This window comes from Impatiens glandulifera, unplaced genomic scaffold, assembly GCF_907164915.1.
Source record: "Impatiens glandulifera unplaced genomic scaffold, dImpGla2.1, whole genome shotgun sequence".
Taxonomy (NCBI): domain Eukaryota; kingdom Viridiplantae; phylum Streptophyta; class Magnoliopsida; order Ericales; family Balsaminaceae; genus Impatiens; species Impatiens glandulifera.
In genome coordinates, this window is record NW_025918955.1 from 169472 (window position 1) to 190473 (window position 21002).

The 21002-nt window shown below is 38.3% G+C and overlaps 1 protein-coding gene across 1 annotated transcript in view; it reads left to right on the forward strand.

Moving 5' to 3' along the window:
• Nucleotides 1-21002, forward strand: part of LOC124917220 (7-deoxyloganetin glucosyltransferase-like) — a 27810-nt gene that overhangs the window by 2254 nt on the left and 4554 nt on the right. The window lies entirely within an intron of this gene.

A 21002-nucleotide genomic window follows, 5' to 3' on the forward strand; every position in this document is an offset into this window, starting at 1 on the left:
CTAATAAAAACCTCATGTAAAACCCCCCTACCCACCCATGAGAAGACCGCTTGACTACCATGTAAAGACACTTACCCGTTTATGTGAAGACCAAAATTACATGGATTTTATATTTCCGTTTATTAAATATTAATTCAATTAATTGAAGATGACATGCAGCAACCGAACAAATCTTCGCCTCAATTACCGGCTATTTTTGTTTTCCTTTTTTTTTTTTATTTCTTTTTTTTTGCCTGAAGGCTCTCTGGAGCGAAGATATATTTGCTTCAATTAATTCATTACTTTTTTTTCTTTATTTCAATTTTTTCGCTGGAAAAGAACATTTGTTCGCCTAGACCATGTTCCATGTAAAATGGATTGAATAGTCGCTTCTCGAGAGAACACTTATTCGCCCCCAGTCCCTGTGTCATGTTACATGGAATGAATAGTCTCTTTTCAAAAGAAGACATGTTCGCCCCGGTTACATGAATATATATACCCCCTAATATGATTATTTTATTATCATTTCCGCCCGATTCATCTCTCTCTCTTCCTGCCTCCTTTTCACGGCGATTCGTAACCGGCTCCCCGTCGACCGAACCTGAATCCACATCTTCACGACTCCACAATGGTACGTATTCCTGACTAGTAGCTTTTAATATTTAGGATTATGGAACTACTACACTAGATTCTGTTATGTGATGTTGTTGTCTCTTTAATCTTTTGGAAACCCTACTCTCAAAATGTTACCTTGACTGTAAATCAATGTTATTTAGGAAAACTTACCTAGTGTTGTGTTTTGTGATATTATTTCCCTGAAACCCTAGTACATACTCACAAAGACCGTTTTTTTTTTTCATGCACGTGCAGGCTGCCTCAGCATCCGTCCAAAACTTTGGCAAAGATTGGATTTTATGCCCAAATCAATTAACAAGTGAAGAGATAGTACTCTTCGTTACATTTCTCCCTTTTTTTTCCATATTGTTTAAGTTTTCATCCTGTTTAACTGAAATATTTATGATTGTTCTTAAACAGCACTTGATGCAACAATATGCTAACACATGTGGTGCCACGGTGTCAATGAGGTGGCGAGACGATGTTACCCACGTCATAGCATCCACCGATTCTAATGGTGGATGCGGTCGCACTATCAAAGTATTGAAGGGCATATTGAACGGGAGTTGGATCCTTACCATTGATTGTGAGACTCTGTTATTCTTAACCCTTTACTATTAACTCAATATTCATTTTCACATATATGAAACTAAAAACACCTATTGCTTTTATACAGGGATAAAATCATCAATCAGATTTAACTGTTACGTGGACGAGGAACCATACGAGGTGCAGCGAGATAATCATGGGACTGTGGGCGGTCCAAGAGCTGGCAGAATGCGGTATTTGAACAATGTAAGTTTTGTCTTATTCCCTCCTCCATATGATATTCAATTGTCCATCATTATTAATAATGTATTGTATTTTCTTTCAGCTGCCCAAACTCTTCGACAGTTACACCTTCATATTTGCAGGGGAATTCATCCCGGCTTACAAACTTGATCTTATGGGGTTTGTAATTGCTGGAGGAGGTACAACTAAAGAAATGGAGAATCCATTTGTCGAGCCCGAGGACGACAACACTATAGTTGTATACGACAAGTCTAGGCACGATGTTAATGAACTTGTTTGGGTATTTGAGGCAGAGAATCCTCTGAAGACATATTTGGATATGTTTGGTGTTCCTCACACAAGCTTGCTAGAATCCATTGCTGCTTGTGATTTGCAGCCTTTGTTTTTGTAATAGACATGTGTTGGTTTAATTTGTTACTTAATATTTGAATATTTTGCATTCTTGAAAATTCAATGTCATATTTGATTTCAGAATTATGTTTTTTGTTCTTCGAATTGTTTTTTTTTAAACATCAGCCTTATATTTAACTAAATCTTGAAACATTAACAAATACTGTATAACTTGAAGTATAAATTTGATAAATAATTAATATTTTTTAAAACTACTGTCAAAATAATATTTGTAAAACAATTGTCAAAACAATAATGTGAAGAAATCTTCGCTTACTGATTGATTGATTGATTTATTAATTTAATTTCATAATAATTTTTGTCATTTAATTATTAAAATGAAATAATTTTTTTAACAAGTCACCTCACCGCCACCTAACACCTGCCACCTTTTCATTAAATGCTGCATGCAGCAAGCCATGCTGCTAAGCTAGACAACTTTGTACTCTTCTCTCTCTCTACTGTACGACCATTTCTTCGCCGGAGTTATACTACATTGTCTACCATCGACCTCTCCTTCGCCGGAGACTTCATTATAATATCAATCCGTCTTCCTAAATTATAAAATGGTTTGTTTTTGAATGTCATCTATACCTCCTTTACTTTTCTTCCCAACCTTTTCTATGTTTTTTGAATCATCGACATGAAAAGGTCATGTTCTTTTTGATTATCAGGAAGGAATACGTATCAGCGAGAATGATATGGACGAGAATGATATTATTGATTTAAGGTAACATTTTTTAACTTCTCCAATTTTTGTAGTGCACATGTAAGCGAAGATCTCTTCACTACTACATTATGAGATAATATCTTATGAAGCGAAACTATATTCGCCTAATATTACATTCTTCATACTGTTGAAGTGAAGCATTCTTCGCTTATATTGTTTTCATTTTCCAATAATCTACAAACCTTTATTTTCCACTTGTTCAAACTGAACAGCGAATCTGCTACTTGTCGTCGTCAATTGAATTTCGATGGAAACGGCCAACCTTTGGAGGACATCGAATCCAACTTAATTCCACTTTTAGGTAGAGAATTTGAGAGTGAAGAAGAAGGCTACGTATTCTACTTAGCATACGCTAAACTAATAGGATTTGGTATAAGGCGCAGTTCAAAACATGTAGACAAGGAGGGTAAAATACTGGATAGAGTCTTTTGTTGTAGTGCACAGGGTGAACGGGGAAAGGACAAACGTGATGTGTATGTGAAACGTAGACGTTCTGTGACTCGGTTCTGTTGTGAAGCGAAATTGAGGATAAAGCGTGCAGACAATGGAAAGTTCCAAGTGGTAAATTTTATTAGTGATCATAGTCATCCTCTTGCAAGTCCAAAGAAAACTCACCTGTATAGATGCCATAGGAATATTTCTGCAGTTGCAGGCTTACATATCGAGATGGCCACTAACGTGGGAATTCCTCCTAAGTCATCACATGCTCTAATGTCTAAACAAATCGGTGGAAGGGAGAATCTAGGTTTTCTTCCTGAGGATTACAAAAATTACACGCGCACGAAAAGAACCAGAGAGTGTAATTTTGGGGAAACAGGGGGTGTATTAGAGTATTTGCAGAACAAACAATCCAATGATCCTGGTTTTTATAATGCTTTTCAACTTGATGCGGACGATTTGATAACGAATATTTTTTGGTGTGATTCCAACATGCGGTCCGATTATTCATACTTCGGAGACGTGGTCAGTTTTGACACCACATACAAGAAGAATAATGAAGGTCGTCCAGTTGCGCTTTTTGTAGGTGTCAATCATCACAAACAATCAATTCTTTTTGGAGCAGCTCTATTATACGATGAAACTGCGATGACTTTTGATTGGTTGTTTGAGACTTTCACCAAAGCTATGCATGGGAAAAAACCAAAAACCATTCTTACAGATCAAGACGCGGCCATGGCTAAGGCCTTGGCGTCTCAATGGCCCGAAACAAATCATCGTCTCTGTATTTGGCACATATTTCAAAATGCAGCCATACATCTTAGCTCGGTGTTCCATAATTTCAGAGATTTTTCTAAGGATTTTTCTTCGTGTATATATGATTTTGAAGAAGAGATAGAGTTTGTTGAAGCTTGGAATCAAATGTTGACAAACTACGGGCTTGAAAACAACGATTGGTTGAAACGCATGTTTAGCATCAGGCGAAAGTGGGCATTAGTGTATGGACGACAAATGTTTTGTGCTGATATGACGACAACACAGAGAAGTGAGAGTATGAACAGTATGTTGAAAAGGTACTGCTCCTACAAACACAAGTTTTTAGAATTTTTCAAACACTTTGAAAGACTACTTGATGAAAGAAGATATGATGTGTTGAAGGCTGATTTCAAATCAATTACCAGCCAACCAAGTCTTAACTATCCAGTTTTGATCTTAAAGGATGCCTGCAAAGTTTACACCCCAGAGGTCTTTAAGTGCTTTGAACAACAATGGTTTATGTCTCATGATTGTGGTGTTGAAATGTTAGAGGATGTTGACACACACAGAAAATACAAGGTAACACCCCACACTAGGAGATGCTCTCATACAGTTACAGTTCATAAGAATGACGATAAGAATATCGAGTGTAGCTGCTGTAAATTTGAATTTGGAGGGATTTTGTGTGCTCACATCCTAAAGATTTTCACAACGATTGACGTGTTGAAGATTCCTCCGGCGTTGATATTGAAGAGGTGGACAAGAACAGCCAAAGATGGAATATTTGGAACTGATCCAACCGTGGACAGTACTAATGTTGATCCGAGTGAGCTTCATAACATAAGATACAGAGATTTGTGTGGGTTGTCCATGCATTTATTTAACAAGGCAGCCGAAAGAGATGACACTTACAATCATGTCAAAGAAATCATGCTGAGCCAGTGCACGTTTGTGGATAAAAAATTGCAGGAGAGTTTAAATATGCAAACTCCACCAACCGGTTTATCACGTTCGGCCGAGGGTGCCCCTGTGCAAGCAAAAGGAATGAAAACTAAGAAGCCAACAAAGTCGGGTAAGAGAAGGAAAGGTGGACTGGAGAAGAACTCAAGAAAACGAAAATCAGCAAGAATAACTAGTGAATCACATATTCCGGTATGAAATTGCTGACTTACCCTTCTTTACTAATAATTGTGTTATTAATATTCATATAATAACATACTTTTAAATAAATTTGATCTTCCTTTCCAGCCATCAAGTGCAATGCCAACGACAACTCCTCAGTTCTCAACTCCTCAACAATGGGACGAAAGTTTCAGCATGGACGCCAATACTCCGTTCACTGTTCTTTTGTCATCTCAACTATCGAATTCCAGTTTCATGTGAAATCTGATATGTATATAGTATTGTATGTACGTTGGATTTGAAACAAAGAATAAGGTCGAATGTATGCATGCGAAGTTTTATGAAATACCAAATGAATGACCACACTAATTCATTTCTAAAAAATTACAAACACCTATATGAATCGAATATTTATTCGCCCCAAGTCAACTAATATTAAGTATCCTTTTAGTTGCAAATTGAGAAAATGAAACATAATACTGAGGCGAAGATGTTTTCGCTTGAACCTAACCATCTTTGTCTGATGAAATTGATCTTTATGTTGAAACTGGTATTTACATGTCGTGGTAAGTGCAGTGACATGACAAGTCATCCCGCTTCTCATGGATGAGATGGTGGCTTTACATTATCAGTAACGTGAGGCGAATATGTATTCGCTTCATCGAAAATATGTATTAGAGGCGAATATTTATTCTCTTCATATTTCTTTCATGAAAGTAGAGGCTTCACATACATATTTTATGAAGAGAAGGTGTTTGAAGCGAATATTTATGCGGCTCATGTTTATTTCACTTAATTTATTCATTTAACACATAATTGAACAAGTATTTGAAAATCAAATTTCATAAAAAAAACACTTCATGTAAACACGTTCCTAAGTGTGAGGATGTGAAGTAACAATTTTTTAGAATTGAAATTACACAACATATTCTTTATTGTAACAATAAATCATTACAATTATAGGAATAGTTTAATTACCCCATCTGTCTATGAGTACATTATTGTACTCATGTGAACTAAAATTATTTGTAAAATTTAATTACACAATATGTATACAGTTCCTAAATCATTGACTTATCCATTTACGGCAGGAATTGTAGACCTCGCTCCTGGCCTTGTTGAGCTCCGAGCCAATGACACGCCAACAGTATTCCATCCTCAATGTCCTTATTTGGTTCCTTACATTTCTTTTAACTCCAAAGCCAGTTTTCCACCCCTTCACCTCACCTTCATACGTCTCCATGTGTCTCATGCAATAAATGCCGCAGTCAGTGTAATTCTTTGAATCCTGCCATGGCAATTTCAGACATGTCTTTTCCAAACCGCCATACTTTTTAGCAAGAACGGGGTCTACGTCGTTCATATATTGTTGAATGTAGTCATCCTGATACATCATTACAAACAACATTATGTAATGTATTTTAGTGCTACTAGAATTCCAAAATTGAACTGTTTTAAATTTTAATTGTAGTGTCATACCAAGATTTGTGCATTCTTATATCTTCTTTCAAAGGGCGATTGCATAGGTGACTCGCGGTTATCAATTACTTGAAATTGCCTTTGTATGAAGTTATAGCAAACAAGGTAGAAATGTCTGTCGTCAATGATTGGGAAAAACAACTGTGGATAGAATTAGAAAAGATTAGATTTGAACTGAGTGGTAAATGATATTATAAGGTATGACAGCCAAAGATGTACTTACGAGGTCCACTTCCCAGAGGTCCATTTTTGAAATTTGGAAAGCACGACCTTCTAGACAGAACCTGTCATTGAATTTTTCTCGCGTAGTTATCCCACCTTCACGAAAAATCTGTTTACAGCAGTCTTTAGTCTCACAAGAATAACATAATTGATAAATAACAGTGCTAGTACAACTTACGGTGAGCACGGTTGTGTAGAAAATCTTCTTGTAACGAGATTTGACATTTTTCCTACAAAGGTTGTGCAAAATGTATGACCAAACATCAATAATCATACTGTCTACCCAGGTTTCATTAGCCATTGTGAGCATGTCCCCGCGCGTCACGTGTAGACATAGGTGTTCCGCAATAAATAACATTTCACTGCATGGAAACAGCAAAACATTTTTGAAGATGGTGTGCAATTCCTATTTTTTATGAATAATTAAGCATTTGCAGCAAACATTACCTTGGATCAAGTCCTCCAGCAAATACGAAACCCACAAAAATCTTCTGAAAGTTTGTTAGTTTCTTGTCATCCCTAAACATTTTATTGAATTGTGGTGTTTTCAAAGCTGCAGGCAATTCCAATGCTTTAACCCATTCTGTCGTTCGCATGTTTGGACGAGAAGAGCCAGTTTGAAGTGGCGGTAGTACACTGGAGATGCCTTCTTCCGGTTCATTCTTTACTCTCTCCAAAGAATAGGCGGTGTGAAATGGCGTTAGTAGACTGGAGATGCCTTCTTCAGGTTCATTCTTCACTGTCTCCAATGACGAGGCGGTTTGAAGTGGCTGTGGTAGACTGGAGATGCATTCTTCAGGTTCCTTTTTAACTATCGCCAAAGAAGGCGAGTTTTTGTTGGTTTCGGTTTTGATGACATCGGTTAACCAATCAGTTTTCAAATTTCGTGGGGCTTTTCTTTGGACATTTAAGGCCTTTGAAGGTCCTGCTTCCTCATTTTTTTGGATAATTAGGGTAGGAGGCAAGGCTGGGGTGGTTGTAGTGCTGGGGTTCGTGTTGGTTTCTGTTTTGGGAGTAATTGGGTTGGCTTTGGTTTGGCTTGTGCCATTGGAGGGGTTGTGGTTTTGAGTGGAGGAATGGGGTTTGCTGAGGGCTTGTCTTGTGCCAATGTAGGGGGTGTGGTTTTGAGTGGAGGAATGGGGTTTGCTTTAGGCTTGTCTTGTGCCAATGGAGGGGGTGTGGTTTTGAGTGGAGGAATGGGGTTGGTTTTGGGCTTGGCTTGTGCCACTGGAGGGGGTGTGGTTATGATTGGAGGAATGGGGTTGGCTTTGGCTTGTGCCATTGGAGGGGGTGTGGTTTTGAGTGGAGGAATGGGGTTTGTTTTGGGCTTGGCTTGTGCCACTGGAGGGGGTGTGGTTATGATTGGAGGAATGGGGTTGGCTTTGGCTTGTGCCATTGGAGGGGGTGTGGTTTTGAGTGGAGGAATGGGGTTTGTTTTGGGCTTGGCTTGTGCCAAGGGGGGGGGGTGTGGTTTTGAGTGGAGGAATGGGGTTGGCTTTGGCTTGTGCCACTGGAGGGGGTGGGGTTATGATTGGAGGAAGGGGGTTGGCGTTGGCTTGTGCCATTGGAGGGGGTGTGGTTTTGAGTGGAGGAATGGGGTTGGCTTTGGCTTGTGCCACTGGAGTGGGTGTGGTTGTGATGGGGGGAGGGGGGTTGGCGTTGGCTTGTGCCATTGGAGGGGGTGGGGCTGGGGTTTGGGTAACTGTTTTGAGTGGAAGGGGGTTCTTGTGGGATTGGGGTGTTGGTGTGAGGGTGGGTTGTGTGTGGTCTAGGGTGTTTAGAGGATGGGTGTTGGATTTGGCTTGGTTGTCTGCGTTGATATTTTTTTGGATGTTGGGAGAAAGTGTGCTCTTGTTGGATGGGGCCGTTGGTGGGTGGTTGGCTTTTGTCTTCGTTTCGGTGGAGGGGGTGAATGTGTTCTTGTTCGATGGGGCCGTTGGTGGGTGGTTGGCATGGTTGTTGGTAGGAAGGGTGTTGCCTTTCGCTTGGGTGGTGGCTTCCGTGTGGGGGTTAATGCCACTTCCTCTGGGCTGCTGCTTTTTGTTTGGTCCAGACTCCGCTGTAAGCCTTCCCTCAGGATTGCATTGGAGTTTAGCACCGTGGCCAAGGGCTCAAACGCAGACTGTACAAGTTCCATGGCGTTTATCTGGTGCATCTCATTCAGATATTTAGCCCCTTGTGCCAATTCTTCGGCAGCGGCAGCAACCTTCCTCAAACATGACGCCAGGTTTTGTGTAATTGGAGCATGCTCAGTTGGATGGTCATCTCCAGTTTGTGGTGGTGTTGGCTGCACATTTTGTTGCATCGGTGGTTGCTCATTCGGCATGGCTATGCGAGCAACCACCCTACCATGTCCAAACCCCCCCTGTGCAGCCTCATACTCAACCCTTTCGTACATCTTCTTCTCGTCCCAGCATCCTAGAATAGGAAAACTCCTTGAGATCTTACTGTTTACCTTGAACTCAACCACACGGTCCAAGTAGCACAACTGATACATTAGCATGAACAAATATATGTTACGTTCAAAGTCATCAAAAAATTAAGAATGGACAACCTCCAGCAAATAGATTTCTACACTCACCAAAAGAAAGGTTAATGGTCCATGGAAATAGGATGTCTTCTTTGCTTTCCACTTATAAACACTGTCGACTAGCCCGTCTAACGTGAACTTGCACCAGTTGTAGTCTTTGATTTTAGATACATCCTGGAGGGATTTCAGTACTTTGAATCTGAAAATAAAAAAGTAGTGACTCAAGCCATGTAAAATGATATTGAAGTTCTAAATGAGATCACAGAATTAATGCTAGGTTCTTTGGGTTTACCTGCACTGTGGATTTTGGGATGTCCACAAAAAACTGGATACAACAAACACCACGAAGTCCATCTTGAAGTTACTGTCTCCTTCTGTGTTCTGTAGAATTTTGTCAGGCATGTGGTAGGTTGAAGGACCTCCACTGTTCTCGAATCCCCATCTCCTTCTCCACGCCGTGAGATGTTCCTTGTACACCTTGTCGTCCGTGTGATTTCCTAAACACTCTGCCACAACTAATTCACCTCTGGGTATGTTCAATACACATTGAACATCCTCTTCATCAATCTGCATCTCCTCTCCACTGTGTAGGACGATGCTCCTCCTTCTGGGATTGAATAGACTCACAATGCACCGTGAGAATTGAAGTGGGCATTTTGATATGCCAAGTGACAGAAGGGAACCAAATCCGATGTCCTTCACAGCCTGCTTCTGTTCTTCAGATAACCTGTTAATCAGGTGATGAAGGCCCGATGGAGAGGTTCTGCTCTTGAAATCGACATCAGGGTCACGAGTCCTTCTTCTTTTCTTCTGAACCTGGTTCTCACTAAGTGCTTCATTCGCCGCGTTGGCCAGAATATCCAGTGGTGTCGTGGGCGTGCCTGATGCATCGGGTTTTCGTTTCCTTTGTTGAACACTACATTATCATTAGCAAATTGGATTACTTACCTAATCCAAATAGAGTCAAATTTTAACAATTGTAACATTCGCGTAATTACCTTAGTGTGTTCACTTCAGTCGTGGATTCAGTATATGGAACTAATTGCATATCGGAATCCTGATTCTGAGATGTTAAAGTCACATTTAGATTCTAACGACCTAAACTAAGAAAACGAAATAGACACAAGCATGCAACCGTAAATACTTCTTACCATTTTCGCTGGAGCCGAAGATACTAACCGGAAGACAAATGGGTTCGTAGTCGAAATGCCGGAGACGACAGCGCTAGGTCAGATGGTAGAATAACCTGGGTGTCTTACGGCCGAATTCGGGCTTCAGATGTTTTACAGTTTTACTATGCAAAGTGCACTCTTAGTGTGAATGTATTTTCATGAGGCCGTATCGGTTTTCACAAACATGAATAAGGAGTTTCTCATGAACTTCGTACGAGTCGAAGCGATATTCGCTTTTGTAGTGTGAAAGGTAATTATGCATTATGAAAAGTAACATACGACAATAGACGAGGATGTATTCGTGCAGAACTCCGCACTGTACGAATATATCTTCGCTTAGTACATGTCTTTCATGTTTCACATTATTTGAAAAAAAATTCCCACAAAAGAAACAACTATTTCATTCTCAATGCTGAATAAGCGAACAAATCTTCGATCTGCCAATCTAACAGATCGTATCCAATCTAAAGGAATGACGTTTGATTCGATGGTAGCGATTCACTGACCGGCGTCACAAAGTCTGAGACTTTGTGACAGTTGACTTGACATGTGGTAATTTTTTTGGCGCTTCATTGTACTAATTTCCTTTTTAATTGAGCTGTCAATTAAATTTTTTATAATTTTTTTTGGAATATAAATGACATTGTATATATTTGTACGTTATGACCTCATGTAATATAATATAATTTATATAGTTAATATGCATATAATTTATATTGTAAGATTTTAATTATGACCGTAGTCTTCATCATTTTGTTATATAAATTTTGGGATTCCTATAATGAGGGTAAACTAAAGATAAGATCAATCATCACCTAAACTTTTTAATTAACACCATATATAAATTATGATTGATGTTCCCTATCTACAATAATGAAGACTGGTCCGACTTCGATGTATAATGATTAGTTTAAGATATGATGTAACGTACAAAATATGTCCGGCAATGAATTATTAACTAAAAATGAAATGTGATCCAGGTGGATAGAAATTGAGAAATGGTTTGTAGCGACAGATTCTTCGCGTAGTGTGTTGCCACCCACATTCATTCATAATTTAGGTATTCACATACCAAGCTTTGTTGTACTTACATCAGGTGTAAAGGGTCTTCTCATGTAGGGGTTGTGTGTTTCACATGTAAGTCAACTAGAATCCATTAAGCGAATATTTATTCGCTTCAGATTAGTTCTATAATTTGCAAGTTTCACTGAACACGGATATATGTTCGCTTCTTTTCTTGTATAATTAGATGATTGCATGGTTTAAAATAGAAAAATGTTGTGCAATGGAAACTGTATTAAAATATACTATTTCTTACTTTTTGTGATGTGACAACAATACTGCACACTGTTCCGATTTGACATGTCATGACATGCATAATACTTTTACTGAATCCATAGATATGAAATGATTTCTTTATAGGGTTTTATACAAAAACACACCTCTTTTTCAATGATGACATCTAATTTCTGCACGATGTGACAAAACAAAGGATTAATGTTAATATTAAAAGAATAAGATTAACAAATATTAAAAATAATTAAACTTAAATTAAAAATAATAAAAGCTTAATAATTAAACTTTAATTAAAACTTAATAAAAAGAATTAATGTTAATATTAAAAGAATAAGATTAAAAAATATTACAAATAAATTTAAATAATTACTATACATATAAAACCAGTTCAACCAAACACCCTTATAATTTTACTATTGGGATAAATATACTTTTATAATTATATTGAAATAATTATAACAGTGTACTACTGTCTACCAAACACATCCTACGTATTATATTGAATATAATTTTATAATTATTCATGAAAATGTGTTTATTCATGTTGAAATAATTTATTATCTAATATAATGTGAATGACAATATTGAATAATGTATTATTTTTAATATTATTAAGTGTTATTACATTTTCGTGAATGAAATTACTTTTTCATGATGTGACAAAGTGACTACACACTGTTCGGATTTGATATTTCATCACGGGAAATTTACTTTTTCTGAATCAATAGATCTAAATAATTTATGAAGAAAACAGATTTTCTTTTTGCTATAAATGTAGGGATTACATGAACAATCTTCGTCGGCAGCATGAAATATCTATTGAGCGTTTTTGTTGAGAGTGTGTGTTTTTTTCATATAGTTTGTTGGGATGTATCATTTGGGAGATTCTCTGTGATGGAAAACTTGTACAATCAAGATCAAGTGGTGGAAAACATCTTCAGTGTACACGAATGCTTGGTAACTCAAGTAGAAACTACCGATCAAATGAAGATCATTCGTGTACACTGCTGTGGTTGCTTCCCTGGGATGTACCATTTGGGAGATTCCCTGGGATGGAAAACATCTCAAGAGATAACTCAACAGGTGTAGGACCCCAGTTATGCGTGAGAGATCCGCTGTGGTTGCTTCAATGGAGATGCCTTGAAGCTGGAGATGCAGATGAATATTGTTAAAATGTACAAATGTTTATGAAACGGGGAAATGTTTATGAAACTTGTAATGAAAATTTGTACGTCGAATGATAATATTTATTTGTTATTTATATTTTCATGCAAATGTCATTAAACATTAATAAAATAACGAAATTGTTAAAAATAATAAAGTATTATCATATCATTGCCATAATTTTAAATGTAAGTTTTGGTCCGATTCGATGTGTAATGATTATAAATAAAAATTATATGTGATTAACGGAAAGAAATTGGAAAATGGTTTGTAGCGAAGATTTATTCGCGGCGTGTAATTTCCTCCCACATTCGTTCATCATTTTGGTCTTCACATACAAGCGTTGGTGTACTTACATCAGGTGTAAAGGGTATTCTCATGTAGGGGTTGTGCGTTTCACATGTAAGTCAACCTAGAATTCATTCAAGCGAATATTTATTCGCTTCAAATTAGTTCTGCACACGAATATATGTTCGCTTCTTTTCAAATATAATTAGATGAAGTCATGTGCTTAAAAATTGAAAAAAAAACATAATTTGCAACTTCATTAAATACAATATTTATTAATTTTTTTGATGTGACAACAATACGGCACACTGTTCCGATTTGATATGTCATTACAGGCTACATACAGTAATCCAGAGATATGAAATGATTTCTTTATAGGGTTTTATACGAAAACAATCTTCTTTTCTTTTTTGAATGATGAAAGATATTTTCAATACATTTCCGTTGAATGTGGTCGACCTGAAATATGAAGATCAAGCGAATATTATGTCGTTTCGTAACAATGTTTTGTTTCATATAGAAACTTACAGGCGAATGAATCTTCGTTTTCCAATTCATTACAGTATGACATGAAAGTGTCAACAATAATATGTAACTTCAAAGATTGGATGCGACATCATCTTCGTTTTTAAGGGTTTTACAGGCGAAGAAATGTCCGTTCGATTTACTGAATAGATATGGTGTAAGGAAGCGAGCAACCAATCGATTGATCAATCGAAGGGGTTTACATGAACAGATCAGTTGTTTTACATTATACTTTGAATTGATCATGACATCCAAATTGCAATCAAAGAATGAATCAAAGCTAACGACAATGAGTCGATTTATATCACTACAGAATAAACGAACTACATAATGTAAAATATAACTTCAGACTATAATCAAACATAACTTGATAATATTGATGAATACACAAAAACATTCCATAATCCGTTTACATAAGTACTGCACAGATTAACCAAAAATAGAGATGTTCAACAATACAAATGAAGCTCTAGTCTGATTCATGAGAGGATGACTCGTCTATCGGTCCTGTCAGCGACACGACCTCATGTTCGATGACGGGTGGAATGTATAGCTGAATGGCTTCGTTCACAGCATTGATCCATCGGTTGGGGATGAAAACCGTCAAAGAATTTTCAATTATTGATGCGTACTCTAAGTAAAGATGTTGAGGAGTAAACATGAAGTCCTCCGGAGGATTGTCTCCATTTGAAGGTAGGGGATTCCGTAGGCCAAATTGTCTGTATATGACACTTGTGCAGTAGGAGGTAGTTCCCTGAAGGCCCAACAAAATGATGAATGGAGAACCCCTCATCTCGTACATCATTTCAGTAAACAGATACCACGGAACAATGAACCTAATTGGGTGAATATCCGAAATAAAATTCGGAGGCACGAGTCCATTGACCCTTTGCACTTGTAGATTGGCAAAGGAAGTGTAGGGAATTGAAGGACGGGGCAACCAATGCAACTTGTCTAACAACCAGAGGTATAGAACCAAAGGTGATCCACGGCGAGAATAGTTGTTTTCCTCGGGAACAAATTCGTTAAGACCAAGTAATGTCTCAGCAAGTACCAGGCTAGCCAGGTTTGGGGCGTTTCCCATCAGTGCAGGAACTACACGCAGGAGCCTTTCCGAAGGCCGGCGTCCTGCAGCCGGACATAAAAAAAAATGAGCCAGAACCACAAGCATGATCAGTTTGCTTTGTGTGTGGCTGATGGTCCTCTCAGCTCCCTGGACACGCCAAATGTACTCGTCTATGTTTGTCATATTCAGAAATCCATGTTGGAGGGTAAACAAGAGAGCATCAAGCATTGTACATCCATAGAAGCTGTCGCAAATGTGGACGGCCATATGAGGATCTTGATGGACAGGCAAGATCATGAGTGCATTTGTACCACACCTAAGGATTGAAGCAAAGTCCTCTAGCGTCGGGCATATGTGCATTTCCCCAATAACAAAAGAACGAGAGTCCGTATCCCATCTGCTTTGCATGTGGGCCATCAGTCCGTCGTTAACGTTTATTCGTATAGAGGAAGAATCTCATCTACATGATAGACACTAAAAGGGACAGGGTCATCGTTGATCAGACTTAAGTATCGCTCCAGTTGTTGCTGCGATAAAACCAGCATGTCTGGGTCCATCTCTACATCCATCTTATGAGTTTTACGCTTAAGGAAAGACAACGGTAGATAGAGATTCGGGAAGGAGTAAGAGTGTAATGTGAGAGTGAGAGTGAGAGTGAGGGTATGAGAGTGATGATCTTGATACAGCAGTAGTTGAAGTTAATAAATGAGTTTTCATTCTTGAATTGAAATCAATACATACCACAGGTGGTTGCATTACATGTTGCGAGGATATCTTCGTTTATGAATTGGCAAACATATAGTGAAGAAGACATCTTCGTCTCGGATATTAAAAATATGGATTGCACCAAAAATTAACATAAGAAGATATCTTCGTTTATGATTTACGAAATGTATAGTTGCGAGGATATCTTCGTTTATGAATTTAAAAACATATAGTGAAGAAGATATCTTCGTCTCGGATTTCCAAAATATGGATTTCACCAAAATTAACATAAGAAGATATCTTCGTTTAAGAATTTCAAAATTTCAGTGAAGAAGATATTACGGTTGCAAGTTTTTCAGTTTCATGATGTTGACAATATATCTTCGTTTAAGAATATTAAAACACACAGTTAAGAAAATGTCCTCGTTTATGATTTTAAAAAAATCGGTACAAGAAGACACATCAAACATCAATACATTATAACTCCATACATTAACATCTGAATTGCAGTCCATACATTAAGATCTGAATTGCATTATAAGTTATAATTCACTATCAAACATCCATACATTAAAAAATGTGAATTGACCTGTGTAAACATAAGAATTACTGTACAAGTATAATTCCGTATAAGACATACAAATCCCTAATATCTTGATCTAATTGCAGTCTTTAACTTGAACCTATTGACATTGTGCTCAGACATAAGAATTCTGTATAAATATTTAATCCTCAACGTACTCAAAGCTTCTTCGGCCTTCAAAAGAACAAGAGAAAGTATAAGAACATCTAAAATTGTTCAATGTCATCTACTAAAATTAGATATGGTATAACACTTACATTATTTTCGTTGATGTCAATAGACCAATTCTTCGCCGTTCCTCTATATGTTTCCATATGTCTCATTAAGTATACACCACAGTCTGTCTTGTTTGTTTTGTCTTGCCAGTCCAGCTTTGGTGCCGTTATCCTGTATTTTTTAACCTTGGCAGCCATTCTGTCCATGCCTTGACTAAACAAGAATTGCACAAAACAATCGAGTTGTTTACTCAAGTGACATACTTGTCCAAAATTTTCATTCCATGAGGACGGCCGGAGTTGTCTATTACAACGATTTTGGAGTCCTTAATATTCACACAAACAAGGAAGAAATGTCGGGAAACGACAACGGGTAGGAAAATCTGCAAAAAGAACACAAACATTTAATACATTATTGCATATTATTTACTTGGAATTGAGGGATATGTACAGACCACGTCAGCGAAGATGAGGTCTTCTTTTGTGACTTGGTAGTTTCTCATGTCTTCTTCAATGGATTGGGAAAATAACGTGGCATCATGCTGCATATTAACCTGCAAAATAAGGGCAGAGCATCAAAGTCATGAACATCAAACAATACATAGCAAAAAAAAAGAGATGCACTTACATGTGAACATGATGAGAAACAAATTATTCTTGGTTCATGCCTTGGCAACCTACGGCATTTGAAGTGCACAATTATGGACCAAGCGTCAATCACTTCGCTCGAAATTTCGCGACCCATTTTCATTGAACGAAGTAATTCCCGGGTGATATTACCAGGTGCACCTACGTACAGAACGTCACTGCAAAATACATTCATTTAGAAGACCATAACTAAATAATTTCATTTTTAAAATTTCTAAAACAAGGCGAAATAACTTACGATCCAGGGAGGTCTTCATCAAACACAAAATCGGCTAATCTCTGTTCCTTGTTGGTTATTTTGTGGTCCAACATATCAGCCACCTGTTGTATGTAAGGGGATCGAAGGTGCACAGGAATTTTTGAGATCTTCCTCTTAGGATATTCTTTAATGTTGATGCGCCCCCCCCCCATCACCTTCATCTTCATCTTCAGAAGATTCAACCGCCTTAGAAGCCTCAACCTGTTGCTTGCCCTCACCCTGATCAGTTGGTGCAACAGACTGAGCTTGGGGTTCCTCGACATTTTCCTTCCCTGCACCATGATCATTCGGTTCTAAATGATGAGATTTGGGTTCCTCAACCTGTTGCTTGCCTTCACCCTGATCATCGTCTTCAAGAGTGGGTGTCTGCACTGGGGGTACCTCATCCGGTTCCTTGACTTCGCCATCATGATCAGTTGGTTCAACACGGGGTGAGGCATCTTTGTTGGGAAGAACTGTATCCTCAGGTTCGTCCGGTTGAAAAGGGGGTGACTTCGCTTGAATGGGCTGAACTGCAGCCTGTACATCTTCCAGTTCAACAAGGAGTGATTCATCGTCAATGTCCACACCTACATCCTCAAATCTTTCGTTTGAACAGGGAGTGACTGATCTTCAGTGTGCAGAACTGCATCATCGAGATCATTCGGTTCCACGTGATCCGAACGATTTTCATCAGGGGGCATAACTGCATCCTCAGGTTCGTCCGGTTGAAAAGGGGGTGACTGGGCTTGAATGGGCTGAAATGCAGCCTGTACAACTTCCTGTTCAACAAGGAGTGATTCATCGTGAATGTCATGACCTACATCCTCAACATCTTTCGTTTGAACAGGGAGTGACTGATCTTCATTGTGCAGAACTGCATCATCGAGATCATTCGGTTCCACCTGATCTGAACGATTTTCTTGATGGGGCATAACTGCATCCTCTAAATCATTCTGTTCAACCCGTGTTGTTGGATTGTCTGCATGGTCCTCCAATGCAGTCTCACATGTGTAATCAACCCGGGGACTAATGACTTTCAAGCCCGCACACGGTAAAGTGTCCACAAGTGCCTCCCTTGTAGGATCTTCCACACCTACATGAACCGGACCATCGAACACCACCTTCAAGTGTTTCATGAAGCCTTCAGACTCTCTGAGGTTCAGGAAACCGGCCTCAAAAAAGGGCTTCGGATCGATGTTGCGTTTCTCCAACTCCCCTGATAGGTAATTCAGCTGTTGGGCTGTATCTTTAAAAGTTTGCAGGATTTTGGATGTCAACAACTGTACATTATGAAAAACATACTTCATTAATCTTGAAAACAGGATAATAAAGAACAATGGGAGTCAATTTATTGTTTCCACATACCTCATTATCGTCTTCGTTTACTTCAACCGAGTCAACTGGATTCTCGGGTTGTCTAACTGCTAGGCGCGCCCTTGCCCTGCCAAGCCCAAAACCACCGGCACGACCTTCTAAGTTGGTAAACTCCAACACGCTGACGTCATCCCAACAGGAGATGATTGGAAATTTTTCTTTCGTAGGGGATACGTTCACCTTCCACAAAAACACCATCTAGGTAGCAAATCTGGAGTAAAGGAGTGGGAGACATGTTAGAAAATATTACATATCTATAAATCATATATAAGAGAGGCAACAATACTTACCGATAAAAGGGTTATAGGTCCATCGAAATATGGATTTTTATTTTTACTTGCTTTTTCTTTCCAACTTCTTACACTGTCAATCAATCGTTGAGTGTAAGTGGCACCAGTTCAGTTCCTTTATGTTATCAACCTCCATTAAGGATTTGAGAATTTGAACCTGAAATGAAAAAAATACATTTGTCAGTATTCAAAATACAATTAGATATATAAGAGGTTTGAATACATGTTTACCTGGCTCGTGAATTTTGAACAGGACATAAAAAACTAGAGACAACAAAGACAACGAAGTCTATTTTGAAATCGTTGTCTGCACTAGTGTACTTAATATCTTGGGGATCATAGAAAGTGTTTCGGGAGCTTTGGAGTCTTCCCCGGTCCATCTGGTCTTCCAATCCCTCAAGAAATTAAAATAAGCAGGGTCCTTAGTCTTGTCCAACCCAACGGACTCGACTACGTTCATTGAGCCTCTAGGGAGGTTCATCACGAGCTGTACGAGATCTTCATCGATACGGATCTCATCACCGTTGGCCAATACCAGAGAACTCTTATCCGGGTCAAAAGATTGGATTACATGTTTGGAAAAATGAGCAAGGCACTTGGAGACGCCCATTGTAAGAAGAGAACCAAACCCGATTTCCCTTAACGGCTTCCCTCTGTTCTACGCTCAATTGAGGAATGAGTTGAGCGAGGCCATGAGGTGATGATCTGGTTAGAAATGTCATGGACGTTTCTTGCGGGTTTTGGTTTTTGGGGAGAGGGGGAAACTCTTCATCGAATGGGGTAGTAGACGGAGAAATATTAGTGGTTTCTGGGGTGCTTCTGGTAACTCTTCATCGACTGTTGGAGTGGAGGTATGAATAACATTTCGTTTTTTTTTAGGGGGGAAAAGGTGGTGGTAAAATCTCATCAGTACCTGCAGCAACATCAGTAGCTTCGACAGCAACTGTGGAAACTGATTCAGCAGTCATCGACGACTTAGTATTCGTCTTCGGATTTCTCTTCCTCTTCCTTTCATATGTAAAGTTATTAAACCTCGAAGTCATTATTTGGGTGGGATAGCAGAAATCAGTATTCAACGAAATAAATTGAATAAACATGTGTAAAATTAGTATAAACACAATAAGATGAACATACCTCTCTGGTTTAGTGCTGGGATTGACGTTGGATGCCGGAGTGGGTGCAGTTTCGTTTTTCGGTTATGCTCCTACAAACTTGCAAGACGACCTCTCGGGAGTCGATGGGATGATCCACTTCCATGTTGTTGCCTTGGTTACCCGACATGTTCAGAAGAAATCATTGTAGTATAAACGAAATATCTAGGGTTTCGACGTTCAGTGTTTGGATTATCGCCGGGAGATAGAGAGAGAAGAATATGAACAGTTGCTTATGAAATGAAATTGAGGGATAGTCGGCTTGTAGCGGGAAATTGAAATTATATCAACTAGTCATGGAAGCGAATAAATATTCGTTACGATATCGTAAATTCATAAACAAATGATAAAAATAAATGTAAAATAACAACTATTCATAGAAGCGAAGATTTATTCGTGGAATGTAAATGCACGGGTAAGTGAATTTACATGACAGTTCAAGTTGGGTTCTCATGTGAGGGGAGGTTGTTTTACATGAACGTCAGGCTAAAATTATGGAAAATAAGAAATCTCGCTTTCAATCGTCTACTCGAAAAACAAATTCAAGCGAATATTTGGTCGTTTACTGATTTTCAATTAAATTAATTAAATAACATTTATTAATAAACGGAAAATAATAAAAAATGTAGCCAAGGAATGGAAGCGAAGATTGTTCGGTTGCTGCATGTCATCTTCAATAATTGAATTACTATTTAATAAACGGGAATATAAATCCATGTCATTCTGGTTTTACATAAACGGGTAAGTGTCTTTACATGGTAGGCAATAGGCTTCTTTTACATGGGTGGGTAGGGGGGTTTTACATGAGGTTTTATTAAACTTAATGGAAGCAATATATCTTCGCTCCAGAGAAGTCCTCGGGGCAAAAAAAAATGAAATAAAAAAAAAATTGGAAAAAAAACTAGCCGGTAATTGAGGCGAAGATTTGTTCGGTTGCTGCATGTCATCTTCAATTAATTGAATTAATATTATTATTAATAAACGGAAATATAAAATCCATGTAATTTTGGTCTTCACATAAACGGGTAAGTGTCTTTACATGGTAGTCAAGCGGTCTTCTCATGGGTGGGTAGGGGGGTTTTACATGAGGTTTTTATTAAAATTAATTGAAGCAAATATATCTTCGCTCCAGAGAGTCTCCAGGCAAAAAAAAAAAATAAAAAAAAATATGAAAAAAACCTAGCCGGTAATTGAGGCGAAGATTTGTTCGGTTGCTGCATGTCATCTTCAA